Source organism: Catharus ustulatus, chromosome 1 (assembly GCF_009819885.2).
Source record: "Catharus ustulatus isolate bCatUst1 chromosome 1, bCatUst1.pri.v2, whole genome shotgun sequence".
Classification (NCBI taxonomy): domain Eukaryota; kingdom Metazoa; phylum Chordata; class Aves; order Passeriformes; family Turdidae; genus Catharus; species Catharus ustulatus.
Window position 1 is genome coordinate 24,199,748 of NC_046221.1, and position 18,872 is coordinate 24,218,619.

The following is an 18,872-nucleotide window of genomic DNA, read 5'->3' on the forward strand; positions in this document are numbered from 1 at the left end:
CAGAGTCACGGAAACATTCTCGACAGAGTAAAGCACTAATACTACAGCTTAAATTGTTTGCATAGGTCCCTCCATTATGACTAACCGTCCTTGATTGCGCCTTCTTTGAGTGCATTTCTGTGCTTACCCGTTCCAGAAATTGAGTTTTAGTTGTAGACATAACATCAATAATGTGCTGTAATTTAAGTACATTCACTAAAGAGAGAGATGCTTTTGAGAGGATTTTGGCTGTAGAGGCTAGCAATGAAAAGAGACTGTGCCTTCCTTACACATATGACTGTTTTATCCTTACTTTCATCTTTTTGATTTTCAGTATGAAGTGTGGTGGATTAATTTCTCTTTAATCGCTTTTGCGTACAGAGGAAAATTACTCTTCTTCCTGGGGCGGGGGGGGAAGGGCTTTAGTCATAAGGAAAGCAACAGTATTTTTCAACTACTTAGAACATGTGACTTGTTTCATTAAGATGTCTACATAGAAGTAAATTGGTAGAATTTATAGCAACTATTTTTTTCTTTTTTGTGGAGGTGGAAAGAGTAAATGGTTCTATTAACAAATCATAGAAGAGGCTTTTGCGAACTTTAATTCCAGGCTTTTCTGTGATCCTGTATTCAGTCAATTCCTTCTTCAACAAATTTTACTTCAGTCCTTGATCAAAAGAATAATATATTTTAATAATACAGTCTATTATTCCTGAATTACGTATATACAGTATATAGTACAGTATGTACTATAGTCTACAAAAAAAGCTAAACAATGTTGATGATGCTCTGTATTCATGTATATATGCATCAGCAGAATATTATGAATGAAAATTAATTTTAAAAGAAAGAAAAAAATTTACAACAGTGGCACTATAATGATAATATCAGTAGCCAAAACCCAAAAGTTAGGCGAGTAAGTTTTGTGCAGTCTCTTTTATTTTCACTTGTGCCATAAACATCTAGGACTAGGTATGTATGTATGAAAGTACATGATTAGGCTTATTGCACAAAACATGGAGTTTTCTGAACATAGTTGCACATTGCATGTGAGTTTACATGTATCTCTTATGTGTGCCTATCTGGCCAACATACTTTAGAAAATTAAAGAAAAACTAAGCCTGTAAATATGAAAAGGAATGCTTTCTAAAAACTGTCAGCTTTTATTCAATGAAACAACTGTAAAAATGGTATTAGAAAACGTCATATGTCTTTGTTCACTATATAAAACCTTGTTAACGCTATGGTTGATCTGTCCTGAGCAGTTTATCACTTGCCTGTGACATCTCTGCTGTGATTGCTTATCACTGTTTCTTTTTGTTTCAGTAGTAGAGCTTTGTTTATTAATCATTAACTAGTTTGACTAGCAAGTTTTGTGATGTTTTGGATTTTTGTTTGGTTTTGTTTTTTAAGGGGTTTTTTTTTTTGTGCATGGAAAGGATTTTTTGTTGGTTTTGTTTGTTTGTTTGGGAGGGCTGGGTTTTTTTGCTTTTGAAGGGTTTTGTTAGTTGGATTTATTTTTGCTGTTCAGATGTCATGGAGTTACAGTTACCTGAGCAGTTCATTAACTTCTCCTTGGAATCTGATAAGTAGATGTTGCTGTCTGCAGTTGTCACTGTTGAAGTTTTGTCAGCTTTGCTAAGGTGACTCATGCCAGTAAGAAGGAAAATTGAGAAGCTGGAGGTTACCGATACGTATGCTGAACCAGTGTCATTTCTAATCATATTACTGTGTTTGCATAATTGGTAATGACACATAGCAAAGAGAGATCTGTTTTGCTTGAAGAGCAGCCCTGTGGAAATTCTGAAACGTTCAAAATGACATAGAAAATTCTCTTTTCAACATCATTATCATCAGGCAAGACTTTTACTGCTGTTGCTTCCTCCCAAAATACATACCACACTTTTACATGGAGCATTATAGAAATCACACTTATGTGTAAATTTTTTGGGGAAAGATTATTTCATGCAAGATTATATTACATTTTACATTGGAAGTTCAAGCCAGAGATGTCTACCTAATGTTTAACAACTGCTGTTTTTCTTCATAATTGCTAGATGTCGTCCAGAGTTACTGGAAACAGACAAGTTAGTCTTTGTCACAGTGGAAGGCCAAGTACAAGGTCCCCACCTGGGTCAGGGCCACTCCTGGTATTGATGCAGGCTGGGGGGAAGGGATTGAGAGCAGCCCTGCCGATGAGGACCTGAGAATTCTTTTGGATGAAAAACTGGACATTAGCTGGCAGTCTGCACTTGCAGCCCAGAAAGCTGGGCTGCATCAAAAGCAGCATGGCCAGCAGGGTGAGGGAGGGGATTCTGCACCTCTGCTCTGGTGAGAGAGACCCCACCTGGGATGCTGCATCCAGCTCTGGGGCCCCTCAAACAAGACATGAACCTGTTGGAGTGGGTCTGGAGGAGGGACGCAAACATGGAGCAGCTCTCCTATGAAGAAAGGCCGAGAGAGCTGGGGTTGCTCAACCTGAAGAAGAGACGGCTCTGAGGAGATGCTGTTGCAACCTTTTGGTATGTAAAGGGAGCCCATAAGAAAGACTTTTTACTGGGGCCTGTTTTGAAAGGACAAGCAACAAGAGTTTTTAACTGTATTAAATAAGGCAAACACTTCTTTTGAGCTAAAGCTTATTTGTAGTACTGCTAATATTCTTGAATTTTCTTTAAGGGGTTTTGTTAAGTTGCCCAAGAGAGATTTTCATTTGGTGGTTTCCTTAGATTTGTATTCTGAACTCTGCCTGTTGGAGGATAATTTCAGCTAAAATAAGGGAAGACATTGTAAATGAACTGCTGGAGGGAAATAGGAAGGTCTCTCTGCTGGACACCTGGGATCCCTTCTAGCTCAGGTGGCTTTATAGAGCATCTGTGTTACAGTGTTCTTATTTAACTCTGTACTGAGAAGCAAGACAAGGGGACAAAGTTAATCCTCTAAAACAATGGTTTATGTTTGTCTGTAAACTTACACCTAGAAATCAATGTTCATACACAACCTTCTCTATAGTAACATATTCTTTGACAGTAACTTAGTCTAGTTTATATTACATAGTGACAACTGAGGTACTATATTATTAATTCAGTATAAAAGTTTTTATGTGCAGGCTTCTATGTTGGAGAAAATTTCAGTAAATTTCTTGGGGATTTTCCCTACTTAAAGGAGTTTCTCAGTGGCCTGAAGTTACCATTTTGACACACCTGAGGAACTTGCAGTAGATGTGATATGGAAGATTCCCTATGCTCTCTCAGCCTGGCTGAGTGCTGTAACTTTAAGGGGTGGTGGTGACAAGTTCCTGCCCGGTGCAGCAGAGGTGTGTCTCTTCTGTGACTGCCTTACTTTCCCAAATGTGATTACATAACACTTAGGAACCTCTGCATGTGAAACCAAACAGTAACGAGGACGATGGTTCATCTAGCTTGGTGCTGCCAAGGTTAAGTTGACCTATACCCTGCATCAAATCTGCTCCCGCAAAGCAAAAAGGATGGATCATTATCGCAGGAGACTCCCTTCTGAAGGGAACAGAAGGCTCAAAGAGAAGGATCCACTTCTTGAGGAAGTCTCTTGCTTCCCTGAGGCGTGGGTTAAAGATGTGGAGAGAAAGTTTCCTATCCTGGTATGGTCCTCAGATTAATATCCATTATTGATTTTCTTTTTTTCCAGGTAGGCAGCAGTGAAGTTGTAACAAGAAGTATGAGGGCAATGAAGAGAAACTTCAGGGCCTTGGTTAAAGAATCAGGAACACAAATAGTGTGCTTCTTTATCCTTCCAATTGCAGGGGATGATGGGGGAACAATCAGTTCCTGGCTCCAAGCCTAGTGTGACTGGCAGAATTTTGGGGGGTTTAATTATGGGGTCATTTACATGACACCAGGCCTTCTGGCGACAGACAGTGTACCCCTATCTCAAAGGGAGAAAAAGATCTTTGCACAGGAGTTAGAAGTACTCATTAGAAAAGCTTGAACTAGACTTGGAGGGGGAAACTGATAAAACCAGGCTCATTAAATATAAGCCTGGGGGCAGCACACCCATGTTTGAGGGATGGCTGCTAGTGATGATCTTTGATCTTCCATTTCAGTGAAGACAGGAGATAAACATCCAAAGACCAGTGGTTATCCCTGTGTTGGAAGCCACAGAGGCATCTGAGATTGGTCATACAGGAATTAGGACTTCTTCCCCAAAAAAGGTGGAGGTATAAGTAGCCTGACTGAAGTGCTTCTGCTCCAATGCATGCAGCACAGGCAACAAACAGGAGGAGCTGGAAGCCATTGTTCAGCGGGAAAATTATGATATAATTGCCTTTACGGAAACATGGTCATTGTGTGATGACTCACAACTGGAGGGCTGCAGAGGATGGATATAAACTCTTCAGAAGGGATAGGCAAGGAAGGTGAGGCTGTGGAATAGCCCTTTGTTTTAGGGAGTGCTTGGATTATCTAGAACTTAATTATGGTGCCAGTAGGGTTGTTGTTGCCAAAAGGGTTAAGGCAACAGTGCAGATATCCTGGTTGGGAGTCTCTTATGTCTAGCCAGCTTGCAGAGGCAGACAAAATATCCTCTGAGCATCTGTGAGAAGTTTTACAATCACTAGCCCTTGTTCTCCTGGGGAACTTCAGCTCACCAGATGTCTGCTGGAAATACAATGCAGCGGAGAGGAAACAGTCCAGAGGAAGCAGTTCCTGTAGTGTCTGAAAGAGAATTTCCTGGCTCAGTTGGTGAGTAAACCAGCTAGGGAAGGTGCCCTGCTGGACTTAGCTTTCATAAACAGAGAAGCATTTGTGGATGATGCGATGATTGGAGGTCCTCTTGGGCACAGTAATTGTGAAATCACAGAGTTTTCAATTCTTGGAGAAGTAAGGAGGGAGCCAGCAGGGCTGTTACCTTGGACTTCTGGAGGGCAGACCAGTGTATTGAGGAGACTGGTTGAAAAACTTTTGGGAGACATTCCTAAAATGGAGAGAAGTCCAGAAAGGACAGACATGTTTGAAGAAGGAAAACCTAGAAGTGCAGAAATAGGCAGTCCCCATGTGCCTAAAGAAAAGCTGTTGGGGAAGAAGACCAGCCTGAGCTGAGTGTTCTGGTTTGAAATCAGGAAAAATAGGAGAGTCTATGACCTCTAGAAGAAGGGACCGGCAATGCAGGAGGACTACAAGGATATTGTGAGGTTATCCAGGGAGAAAATTAGAAAGGCCAATTAGAACTTAATCTGGCTACTGCTGTAAAAGTTGATAAAAAGTGTATCTATTAATATACCAATAACAAAAGGAAAGCCTAAGAGAATCCTCATCCTGTTGAATGAGAGGGCAAACAAAGTGACAAAGGATGAGGAAAGAGGCTGAAGTACTTAATGCCTTCTTTTTCTCAGTTTTTAATAGCATGAGTAGCTATTCTCTGGGTACCCAGCCCCCTGGAATAAAGAGACAAGGAGCAGAGTGAAGGCCCTATAATCCAAAGGGAAAGTCAGAGACCTCCTACGCCACTGACACACTCAGAAGTGTATGAGGCTGGGTGGGATCCATCCAGGGGTACTGATGGCACTGGCAGAAGTGCTCACTGAACCGCTTTCCATCATTTACCAGCAATCCTGGTTAGTGATGGAGGTCCCAGGTGACTAGAGGTTAGCAAATGTGACACTTATGTACAAGAAGGATGGAAGGAGTATGTGGGGAGCTACAGGCTTGTCAGTCTCACCTCAGAGCCAGGGAATGTCATGGAGCAGATAATCTTGAGAACCATCACATGGCACATACAGGACAGCCAAGGGATCAGGCCCAGCCAGCATGGGTTTGTGAAAGCCAGGCCCTGCTGGACCAAACTGATCTTCCAGGACAGAGTGATCTGCTTAGTGAATGAGCAAACAGCTGCAGAAGTTGTCTACCTAGATGTTAGTAAAGCCTTTGATACCATTTCCCACAGCATTTTCCTGGAGAAACTGTTTCCACTGGCATATTCTTCTCTGGGCAAAAAAAGTGTCTGGATGTCCAGGCTCACAAAGTGACGCTGAGTAGAGTTACATCCATTTGTAGTAGTTAGGGAACTAGTGTTCCCAAGGCTCAGTATTGTGGTCTGTCCTACTGAATATCTTCATTGATGATGTGGAAGAGGGGATCCAGTGCCCCCTCAGTCAGTTTGCAGATGGCATAAAGCTGGGGGAAAGTGTTGATTTGCTGGAGGGTAGGAAGGCTCTGCAGCATGATCTGGACAGGCTGGACCGATGGGCTGAGGCCAGTGGTGTGGATCCTGGCCTTGGGTCACAGCAGCCCTGTGGAGGCTTGGGATGACTGGCTGGAAAGCTGCCTGCCAGAAAAGAATCTGGGCTTTTGGTCGACATGATGTCACCTAGGGGTAGCCTGTGATATAACTTAGTGGAAAAGTGATAAAAATTATTGTGTCTAATTGTGAAAATTCTTACACAGTTTGATTTTGTGGTAATTGTCTTTATAAAATAATGGCTTCTGTAAAATGTCCTATAGGGATGTTAGTAATCTCTTACTTTCCCCCTCCCATCTCCACCTTCCTTGAGGAAAGATACAGTTCTGGAGATTTCAAAGCATTTTTGGGGAAAACACACTTAACGTGTAATGCTAATTATATATGTTCTAAGGGTGTATTTCTTGACTAGTTTATATAGTCTTTGATCAATTGTGATTAAATGGACATAAGTTGGAAACTGATTCTCTGCTGCAAGTACTTCACCTGATGGTCACTTTTCTTGGAATTTAGCGTAGGAAGTAATTAGATTTTTCTAGTTTGTAATTCTGTTTTTCTAACAAGCCCTGCTTGTTCTTATAGCAGGTACTTTAAGAGATGGTAGGAACATTGTGTCCTATTTGTGTCCTGGTTTTGGCCTTGGTTGTAAATTACTACAAATGAAATAACTTAGAGGAGAAAATTCTATTTGATGGATTTATTAGTTTGAGTCCACTTAAGATTTCTGCTTCAGGGATGTTCTGTAGATGTTAGTTGGCATAAGCAATGCCTCCCTGCCCTTTTATTTCAAGTGGATTTCTAAGAGGAATTTTTGATGTTGCAATTGGTATATTTCTATCAAAAACGTTTTGTAGAAACTCAAAACTGACTGTATTAAAAAAAATAGGCTTTTTGGTTTTTTTTTTTTTAGAATGCTCAGGTGAAGCAGTGATGATGATAATTGAAATACTTCCTGTTACAAACTAGCCTTTGGAGAAATAGCTGAGAAATTGAGAAAAGGACATGATACATACTTGTCAATGTTTTTGCAAATAAAATACATCAAATACTGGTTCTATTAAAATTTATTATGGTCTTAAGAATAGGAATTTTAGGACAGTTGTAGTTTATTGATGAACTCTCTACTATGAGTTTGTAATGCTGTGACATGCAGTTCTGTGTTTTTCATTGTATTTCTGTGTTGGTTATTATGTGTGTAAGATGTACAAGGCTGGATGCACACACCAGGACTAATTTTTGACAGTAGCAACATGTAAATGCTGTTGCAATAGAATTTTCCCCATAGCTATTTTTTTCTTACTAAGAAAAAAAATATTATTTCTTGCCTCTAAATTACTTGCAGAATTGTCATTTTTTTAGCATTTTTTATTTTTTAATCCAGGTGGCTCTGTTGTGTTCTAGATCTCTAAGCAGCTGAGGGACAAGCAAATATATTCATCTCCAGTTATCTCTGCTATGTTGAAAGACTACAGATGGACATGCAGAAATGTTCCGGCAGATCAGAGTCCAGAAAATTTTTTGTTAATCTCTTGAATGAAAAATGGTAAATTTCATCAATGTTGTGAAGAAACTGCAGAAATGTGTACCTACTAAACTATGAAGATCAAAGTTCCAGGTGTACTAATAATGCAGGTTACAAGTTTTAACATTCTGAGAACTTCATTGACTGATGAAGTTATATATATACCCATAGGTTGGGGATTTTCATATTTTAAGGCTCAAATCTTGAGACCCAGCTGTATAGCAGACTTCGTGATAGCAGAACACAATTCTTCAACAATGATCTGGCACATTTTTTCTGTAGAAATACATCTACTGCAGAATTGTACTAGCAAATAATCTAGGTCTATGAAGCATTGTGAGTTAAATATTCTAAGACAAAGCATTTGTTCTTTATGAAAGAATTCCTGTTATTTGCATTCTCTGGAAGTTTGTATATGGAAGTACACAGCCTGCAGTAATGAGACATTACTAACAGCTCTGTAGCTTATTGCAGTATAAATATACAATGGCTCTTGATTTAGGCCCTTTTCCCAGACTTCTTGAGAGTCACTGACACAGATACTTGGTGTATTTAGTTCTCCATATTTAGAAGGATGTGTTGGAGAGAAATCTTTCATTGGAGCTATTTCAGTGAGTCACCAAGTGCAAACTGCCCATTAAAAAAATACTGAAGAGGCTTTATTTGGTGACTTATTTGTGTGTTGAAGTACAAGTTCTTTGTAACATCCCATTTACCAAACTGTTAATTAGTTAAAATTAAACTGCATGGAAGTCCTTTATCCTTTTCAGGACATGATAATTAGTATTCAGTAAAATTGAGTAGTGCAGCTTTGCATTAATAATCTTAATTAACTACCTGGATGAGGTGATGGAATGCACCGTCAGCAAGCTTGTTGATGACACCAGGTTGTGTGGGTTGGAGAGGCAGGGCTGCTCCTCTGAGAGACCTTGACAGGCTAGAGAAATGGGCTGACAAGAACCTCATGGTTGGTGTTCAGCAGAATCTGAACATAGGAACAGAATAACTCTGCACAGTGGTTCAGGCTGGGAACTGACGGCTAGAGAGCAGCATCGCAGCAAATGACGTCGCTCTGCTGGTGGACACTGAGTGGAAAGTGAGTCGACAAGATAGCTTTGAGCATGAATGAAGCCAGTCACTGAGAGAAGTGAGTATTTCTGTCAGCTTGACATTTGTGTGATGACATCAAAAACAGTGTCTGGTTTTGTGCTTCTTGGTGTAGGAGAGGAGCTGACATTCTGAAGCAGGCCTAGAGGATGACTGCCAAGATAATTAGGGTACAGAAGCACATAATGCAAAAAGAAAAGCTGGAAGAGCTGGGTGTCCTCTGTTTAAAGAAGACTAAGGTGGTGGATCTTGTTTTCAGTTAATGGGAAGGTACAGAAAAGACAGACTCTTCTTGGAGGAACTCGGTGATAGGGCTAGAGACAACAGAAAAACTTCAAGCAAGGGATGTTTCAATTAGACATTAGGATAAATTAGCATCATTGGGGTGGTCAGATGTTGGGATAAGTAGTCTGAAGAGGCTGTGGGATCCCCGTACTTGGAGATACTCTGAATTTACTTGAGGATGGCATTTAGCAGCCTTTGAAGCTCTGAAGACTGCCTAGAGTAAGGGATAGAAGCTGTTGATCTCCAAATGTTCCTTCTAATGTAAATAAGTGCTTGCTCCATATCTCATGATAGGTTGCACAACTGTTTTCTCTCTCCACTGCATAGAACTGGTTCTAACCCAGCTGATGTGTTTGGCCCACAGAGCTGTGGAGTTCTGTAGAAGAGGACAATATTGTTGTCTTAAACTGTACTATATGGCTCAAACCCTGTTTTTTAACATGTCTTTTGGATAGTCAAATATTTTAAGTGATCAGTTTAATCTTAGGATTTTCATGTGTCTGTCATGAAATAGACTAATCCTTAATGAGATTTTTTTCCAGAGTGTTGTATGTTAAGGGTTTTTTTCTGTAATATGGATTACTGCTAGTAGAAGTAGACCACTTACTTGTACATTCTTTCAGGCAACGAAATAAATTAATAATTTTAATTGGAATACTGCCTTATTCTGTTTATTTTTTTGCTGAGGCTGGGTATTTTTTGTATGATTGGTTTGTTTGGGTTTTTTCCCCCCCCAAAATGCATAAATTCAGACTTTCTCAATAAGCAAGCTGCCAGAAGTTTATACTTACAGTAATTTCACAACTATAAGGCACACTTGATTATAAGGCACACTTCCGGGTGTCGGCAAAGTTCCAAACTTTTTCCATATATAAGGCACACCAGACTGTAAGGTGCACTTTTTTTTGGCAGCGAGGATCCGCGCGCACCTTTCGTGAAGTAACGAATTACTAATGGAATTGCGCGATCGCTGTGTTTACTGGCAGGTGCTCAATTTGCAAACATTTTTCACGGATCAGCGTAGCCTTTAAACGCAGCCTAAAAAGAATCAAAACGCTAAAAAAAATAGATAAAAATCACTCACTTTTATTAAACCTGCCGGCTCCGCTCTCGTGCAGGTGAGGGGAGGGCGCGCCCCAGGGGGGGCAAGGGCAGTGGGGCCGGGCGGGCCCAGGAACCTCAGCTCTGGGATGGGGGAGGCGGCAGGGGCCGCGGGTGGGAAAGTTCCCCGGCAAGCAGCGGAGCCCCCCGAGCACCGCACCAGCCCCACACCGGTGCTGGGGTGCCCCAGGCACCCAGGACTGCGGGATGCTCGGTGCCGCCGCCTCCTGCCCTGGGTGGTGTTCCCAGGTGCCGCGGGGCTTGCCCTCTCTGTACTGCGGGCCCCAGCACTCCCGCCCGCCGTTCTCCCACACCCTGCAGCCGCCCCCACAGGGCCCCACTGCTCCCCAGCTGGGCTGGTGCCCTGCTCCAGGGCGCGGATGCTGCTGCGCGTTTGGCCCCTGGGACCAGTGCCGGTGTGCAGGTCAGATCCAACCATGGTGAAAAAACCTCTCTCCTTTGTGTTTGGGCGATGAGTGCCAGAGTGACCCTCTGGAAGGAAAAAAAGGAAACCATGACCATCTATCCCTGACCGCTCAAACCCCCTCAGCAATTGAGCCATGGAGGGCACCCACCCATCTCTGTTGTCTTGAGCAATTAAAAGTTAAGGGAGCCACCCTGCCAGCTTTCTTAGCATGATAATGGGAAAAATTTCTCCACAGAGGGAGAAAGTAAAAACCCCCCAACACGTGTACGTGCCTGCTCGAGGTCATTTGATTGCGAGCTTCATGTTTGTTGCTGCACAATGTGAAACAGAAATTGTTTGAGATCTCTTCAATACTCAAACTTTTTCCATATATAAGGTGCACCGGATTATAAGGTGCACTTTCGGATTTTGGCCAAAATTTAGGCTTTAAGGTGCACCTTATAGTCATGAAATTACTGTACTTACTTAATAAAGGAATGGAAAGTAAAATTCACTTGTCTGGAATAGGAGTTAGGCAGCACATTCTAGTATAAAATACTTTGTAGTAATCTTTAATTAAAAAGAGAATTTGGAAGGTTTAGTCTTTGTTACCCTGGATGTATTTGCAGTGTAAAGTGTGCAAACCTTAATAAAATAGTCACATAATTTTACTGTAAATGTGATGTAAGTTGCCTCTTGATTTGGTCTTTTTTTCATGGAAATACCTTTTAAGTTTATTCAGAAATCCTGTTGATTTTTTTTCTGCATGTATTTTACTGCATGTATGTATGAGTAAGAAATCGGTATGGAGAAGCAGAGTTTTAAAATAAGTCCTTAAGAAGATAATTGGTTAACTTTTTTATCCCTCTCCCCTAGTTTTATCTGTTTGTATAGTTTTGTACCATACAAATAGATGATGAAGATAATGAGTCAAGTTTCTCTTTAATTAGTCACAAACCTGAAAATATAGTGAAATAATTTCAGTTTTGTTAGGTTGTAGTATTAGGGTAGCTGTAAGAGTTACTGATAATTATGTCATTCATTATTGTAGAGGAGGACTTTAAAATCCTCCTCAGAGGTTCTCAATTTTAGAATCTACTGATGAGTACAAGGGAAGAAATCTTACATGTCAAAATCGTGTTTTTTGGGAATAACTTCTGTATGAATAATACAATTTCTAGGAAAACCAAAATGTATTTTCTGTGAGTCTTCAGCATGTTTTAGCTTCTTCAAAGGAATGATGACATTTTGATCAAAGCAGACTGGATTAATGCTAAAGGGAAGTGTTAAAAAAAGGTTTTTTGAAACATAAAACCTCAGTATGAACTTTGAACAGAAAAATATTCTTGAAACAGTCTACCCATGGCTTACTGTGAAACTAAATACTTTCACATTCCTAAAAGCCAGACAGTCCACCCTAATCATGCCTTGTTTTAGCTATTGTATACTTTATTTTCCCCAGTACTGCCTGAGCCTGCTTACTGTAACTCTGATGATTCCTGTTCTCTTTCTAAACTGCCCACCCAGCTGCTGTATCCAAACAACTGAGGGCATACAAGAAATGTTCTGATGCAATAATTGTATGTTGTGGCCCCGATTCCCTACAGTTGATGGATAACAAATAATTTTTATTTAAATGTGCTACATTCTATGAAATGAAGGTGGCTTTAAAATCTATCCACACAGAGTTGAAGATAAGAGAGCAGTATTCTGTTTTCAAAATGGATTCAGTGAGATAAGAGGCTGCAAAATGCAAAGTTTTAGGCTTTTTAAAATAGTTTGCCATTCTAATTGATTAGTAAATAAGATTTCCATGTTACTCAGACACTTGATTACATCCTGAATAAATGAGCAGGCTTTTGCATAGGTGGATTATATGCCTTTTAGAGTAGGTGGTTCCATCATCCCTGTTTCCTGGAACATTCCAGCCTCATGCCTTTCTATTGCAACACAATAGGTTTTCACACAAACCACAGTTTGAAAAGGGAGTATCTTGTATTTATTTCCTCTCTTTATAGAGATATATTTTGATTACTGTGTATTGTTAGTCATGGCTGGTTTTTAAGCTGTTAGATATTTGGTTCAGAGATACTTCTTACTTTACTTTATAATAAATAGTCTTCCATTTCTCTCATTTCTTGTCTATTGTTATTTTGCCTTCTGTATTTTCTAGAGAGTAGTTTAGTGCAATTGAAACATCCTTCTTGCTGTACAGGATGCTATATGAGTACATAGAGTGACACTAGAGTAGATTCTTAAAGCTGTTTGTGGCTGTTGAAATTTTCAGAAGACCTTTAAATTTAAATCCTCTAATGAATATCTCAACCCTACTGATAAAGTAGTGTTTCTTCATATCTAGCAGCAATTGAAAATCAGGTCCATGGAGGACTGTTCCCCAGCAAATTTTAGGTCTATTATGAAATATGGTGCAACAGGATTAGCATTGTAGGGGAGAAGGAAGGTATTGTTAAACATCTGTCCTTCCCAAAGTGCAGGTGGAGAGGGACTACATTAGATGTATTTCTCACCTCTCTCCCCTTCAAGACTGTGTTTGTTCAAAAGGTTTGTGCCAGTTTAGTAGACTCTGTTCTCACTGGAGTCCTGCTGGGCCCCTGCAGCTATACTAAACCTTTCTCATCAATACCTGCTTTTGACTGTCAGGGTAGGAGAGCTTGAATTTTTCCCTCTAGTAAATGCAAGCTCACTTTTGTCCTTTCACTGCCCATTTGACCATTTGAGAGGGATTTTAGTTGTCTTTCCACTCAGGTCTTGCTTGCCTAGTGTCAGACATCTGAATAGCATCAGCTGCTGCTATTAACAATCATAGGGGGTTCTGCTTAGTGAAATTAAAACTGGATTCAGGGGTACCTGTTTTGCTGACATATTTGTAAAGGGCAGAGGTGAAGTTGCTGTATCAGTTATTTGTTGTGAATTTGCATCCTGATATGATTTGATACTCCTTTGTACACTGCCCAACATGGGTTATTGCAAACTTAGGTGCAGTTTGCAGCAGCCAGTACTGCCTTTGGTACTGTGATGCCTGCTCTGTATCTGCAGTCTCCCACTCCACCTGGCAACATCTTCTGGTCCCTGCTCCATCCACTATCCCTTTCCAAGTGTATGGCTGCTGTAAAAATAAATATTAAAATAATAAAATAATATTTTAAATAATAAAATAATATTTTAATAGAATAATGATAAAATAATAAAATATTGCTGCACTACAAAAGAAATTTTATGAAAACTGTTTTTGCTTTGGCTAGTGCAATGGTATTGCCTTGCCTCTAGCACCCCACCAACTGTGGGCTTTGCACAGTTTGCACATTGGTGCTGTTTCTGCTCTATCTGCACTTCAGTATGAATAAACGCTTTTGAAAGTATTTCCACTCCACACAGTAATGCACTGGTACAAATAGTCCTGCCTCCCTCTCACTCCTGCCATGCCCTGGCTGTTTGGACCATCAGCACCCAGGAAGAAAACCCAGAATAGGGAACTGCTCTGATTTAGATCTATTCTGCTTCTCTGTACAGCCACCAAAGTAAATCAACAAGGGAAACTGTGGAAATATGGATGAACAGAGGGGGTGGATCAGAAACAAAAAGGGCAGTATGAGCTCTGGTGTCAATTAAAACCACTTTAGAAACCACAGTGTAAGTTTCTCAAGCAGCATTAGTGTCATAAAAAAGATACTGGAGCCAGATTTCCAGCTTGCTAAGTGCATGCTTCATAATAACTATAAAAAATACTTTATAAATTGTGTAGCTTTCAGGGAAGTCTGATGGAGGTCTCACACTGATCTGGGCAGGGAAGTGGGCCTTGGGGAGGAGAACAACCCAAGAAAATAAGAAGTATAGGGGGAAAAGAAATGCTCTCTTTTTGTGGCTTTTTTCTAGCAAAGAATGGGGGTAATGTTCTCTTGTGATGCCTTTTACTTTGCAAGCAGGAAGAACTATTATTAAATAAGTGCCTGCATGTTACATTGGCACTGGAGCAGGTTTTTCGTAAGGCAGTCACCAAGGGTTTCTTGAGCATCACAACTCTACAAGCTGCTGAGACTAATACAGCTGGTTCCCCCAGCTTTCATCTCGTCTGCCACTGCTTGTCTTTTCTCCTAAAAATCTCTGCAACTGGCAGTGGGATTTTTGTTTTAACAAACATTGTATTCTTGGATCTTACCCCAGTGGATTTCTGTCTCTTTTTTCAGACAGCCAAATACAAGTTTGCTAGTTAGTAAATGCTGGATTGGTGATTGAACTTTCCTAGGCATGGGTCAGGCTGCATAAGAGCTGCTTTATGACTCATGGTAGAGGAGGTTGAATGGGCTTGTCAAGCTGAAAGAGTGACCTGGTGACTTAACAGACAGCAGTAAACCCGCTCTTCTACACCAGCAGACTGGATTCCATAGTCTCAAGTGGCCATGCACCATCTTGGGCTGGATATCTGCTGTCACTTCTTTGCAGCCAGGTTTGGTAGACTTCAAAGTATTCCCTTATGTGAGGAGGCATGCCTAACTGTGGAGGCAGCAGGAAGGGAGCGCATGTCCCAGTCCCAGCAGCACCACCACAGCGGGGCAAGCCCATGTGCAGATGTCCTCTGTGACTTTGTGAGAGGCATTCGGAAATAGCACTGGCTGAGAGCCTCCTGTGCAGTGTCACTGACACCTCCCGCGTCGGGAGGGTGACCTGGATCTTTCTGTTCTGCAGGACCTCCCTATCTAATGTAGCAGCAAATAAGGGACACAGAGGGCCTAAAAATCACCTTACCTAACCAGAAGTACCAGATCCATGGGCGAGTTAGCTCTGCTTCAGTGCTGTCAGTCATTCTTTTCTCATGACTCAGGAAACTTCATGAAACAGATGTGTAAGGAACAGAGGCAGTGATGAACATAAACTGTGTGAACTCCACATTGTGTATTTTGATAGCAGATGGTGGTGTGAGCAAGCAGTATTAGAAACAAAGGGAATGTAAGTCTAGTGAATGCTGCTTTTCAGAATGCTTGCTTGCTGGCACAGTAACGTCTGTAAAAAAAGGTAAGGCAGCAGTTTTCCACAAAAATCCTCCAAACAATAGAAACATCCTACTGGGCAATACACAAGGGTCCATGGGTGGAAAAGGCATCAGAGGACCTTGAGTACTGGATACCAAGCCAAAGACTTTTGCTCAGTAGGAGAGCATTACCGTAGGACCATTAGCAGTCTGAGACTGAGTAGGCTTAAATCTGGTACCTCGAGTGTTCTGGTTCTGTGACAGTCCAACAAAACAGTCAATTACAATGTAAATATTTTTATAATTATTTCCTTTTCTAGACTGCAGTGTTCTGGTTTAAAGTGTAAAAAGTAAAATATTTTCTGACTATAATTAGTGTTGAATGTGTAAGTCTGTTCTGAATATTGGGAAGACGCAGGTATGCTTCAACTATGCTAGGGTTTTCTGTGATGTGTTTCCTTGTTCTTCTCCAGGAAACATGAAGTGAAAAGTTGTAAAGAGAATGACAAGCTTTATAGACTACAGGAGAACATGGGAGCAAGAAAACTGGTGGAAGAGAGGCAATTTTGGGAGGAGGTTTCCTTTTATTTGTTGTTGCGATGGAGTAGAGAGGAGTAAAAAGAGGCAAGGTCTGCGTATGTGAACATTGAACATTGCCAGAGTAAGACAAAAGACTCACAAGACTGCTCATGCTTTCTTCTCTCCTTCATAGCATCTAGCTGTAGTCTTCCTTGATGATTAATTCAGCATTTCTCAGAGAAAGAGGTATTTCATGAGAAAATGGGGAGGAAAGTCTAAAATAATGCAACATTCTTAATGACAGACTATTACTATTCTATCTCAATGTAAAAAAAATACTTTGGATATGCTTTAGAGGTTTCCTGCATTTTGGCTGAATCTAGCAAGGTAAAAGGAGATTATCAGACACCATCCCTTTATCAAGTATCATTTGCCAAAGTATGTGGTGATGAGAGCCAGGGTCTCATTTTGTAGGTCTAATCTCAGAACTGACAATCTTGTTGAATCTTGTGGAGAAGCTGTGAAAATTCTGTTTTGGGTTGTTTTTTCAGTGTGAATATGATTTTCTTTAGAACTCTGTGTTAATTAAAACTCTGCAACCCCCCTGCATTTTGTCATATTTAACCTCTCTCTTAGGAACTAACTTTGTGACTGATTACTGGAGGTGGGTTAACATGATGAAGTTTTTAAAAGATTCCAAGACAGGTTTGTTGGACAGCAGATACCTTAAGCAAGGTGCTGCTCCTGGAATATTAGTGGAAATTATGTAATATGATGTAATAATTAGCAGACGTTGATAAATGTGGTATCAATGTAATAACATAGTGGAAAGTCTGATATCACAAACTTACTTAAATTCTTTGAAGAAGTTGGCAAAATACATTTGTTATAATCTGGTTTAATTTTCAAGTGGGAAATAAAAACGCATATATTGGAACAATGAACTTTTAAACGACTGAAGTTATATATTATCTATTTGATTTTTTTATTTGTGAAGTCTAAAACAAATAGAAATTTGGCTGCAAACCTGATAGGAAGATGTTTTATGAAAGCACACAATAGATTGTATTAATTACTAAAATGTTGACATATGAATAGTAGAAGTGGTAAATTAAGTAATTAGATTATCTACGTATCATTAATAACCTTTGAATATGTATATAATGAAAATAATTTTCAGCTTGCCTTAGTTAATGTCTTGAAACAGAATTGCTATTAGGGATCAAATTCTTTCAAAGTAGAAATAAACTAGTTTTTTCCTCATTTAGAGTCTTAGATATTTATTCCAAAGCAAAATTCAGATTTATTTTTGAGGATTAACACTTTTTTTTTACAAGTCAGTCTGAAATAACTTCCAAAACAGCAGAGGATTCTTACCAGTCTTTGTCAGATCTGATTTTTAATTTATGCTACAACCCTTCCAAATCTACAGAACTGAAAAAAAACCTGTAGGTTTTGCTTTTTCAGTTTTATTTCATATTTTTTAATTCCTCTTTTTAAAGTTGTGCAATGGAACTATAAAAGGTTAAAGGTTTTAGTTCTGTAGGCTGTTGTGGAAGCCAGGTAATTTTTCAGATTTCCAAACTGAAAATCAATTGAATCCAGAATCTCAAGAACACATTGACTCCAAGAATCTATTACAACTTTTGGAATATTGGACACTGTGGATGCAAACAGTAAGAAGACTCATGAGTAAATATAAGTGTTGAATGAAGGATTCTGATTTCAGGACAAGATCAAACACAAAGTTGTTGGAGTAAAGAAATTTCTTCCCTTAGCAGATTATTCATTGTCTAATTAAGCTTTTTACAGCTCTTTCTGTCATAAATAGGACTGGCTGCTGTTGGGAAATATAACGGATTCTATAAATTTCTAAGTTTTCAGTCAAGGAAAACATTTTGTAGTATGCAAAAGGAGCTAAATAAAACAAGAATGCAAGTCCTGCAGATCTTTAAGATATTTTAAACTCATTTTGATGTTTCCATAGAATTTTTCTGGAGAAGATATCTGAGATTCTGCTAGAAGTTCAGCGCCATCCTGATCCTTTTAAATTATAGTAATTTCATGATTATAAACCGCACCATTTTGACTAAAATTTTGCTCCCAAACCGGAAGTGCGGCTTACATTCAGGAGCAGCTTATATATGACCAAATTTTGGAAATTTCCCAACCCAGAAGTCTGAGCCCACAGCAGCCCTGAGCCGAGCCGAAGTGCGCCTGGCCCCGGGCAGCGGGGCAGTGGCGGCGCAGCGGCAACACTGCCCGGGCCCGGGGGACGCAGCGGCGGCACCGACCGGGCACGCTCCTCTCCCTCCTCCCGGCGGCACCAGCCAGGCAAGACCCTCTCCTGCTTCCCGGCAGCACCGGCCGGGCACGCCTCTTTCCCTCCTCCTGGCAACACCAGCTGGGCACATCCCTCTCCCTCCTCCCGTCGGCACCAGCCAGGCACACCGCTCCTGTGCCTCCTGACAGCAGAGGTGAGCAGGGCTGGGGCCACTCCCTGGCGACCGCCCCAAGCAGGGCCGAGCCAGTAAACCCTGTGATCCCGCGATTCTGTTACTATTTGGCAACTTTGTGAAAGTTGCACGCGGATCCTCCCTGCGAACAAAAATGCGGCTAATAATCCGGTGCGGCTTATATATGGACAAAGAATGAAACGTTGCCGACACCCGGAGCTGCGGCTTATGATCAGGTGCAGCTTGTAATCGTGAAATTATTGTAATTAAATCCCAGTCTTCTTAAGTGCAGGGATAGGA

General features: G+C 40.6%; 1 protein-coding gene across 3 annotated transcripts in view; it reads left to right on the forward strand.

Annotated features, from left to right (window-relative positions):
- Window positions 1-18,872, forward strand: part of ANKIB1 (ankyrin repeat and IBR domain containing 1) — a 91,071-nt gene that overhangs the window by 934 nt on the left and 71,265 nt on the right. The gene's annotated exons all lie outside the window — the stretch shown is intronic.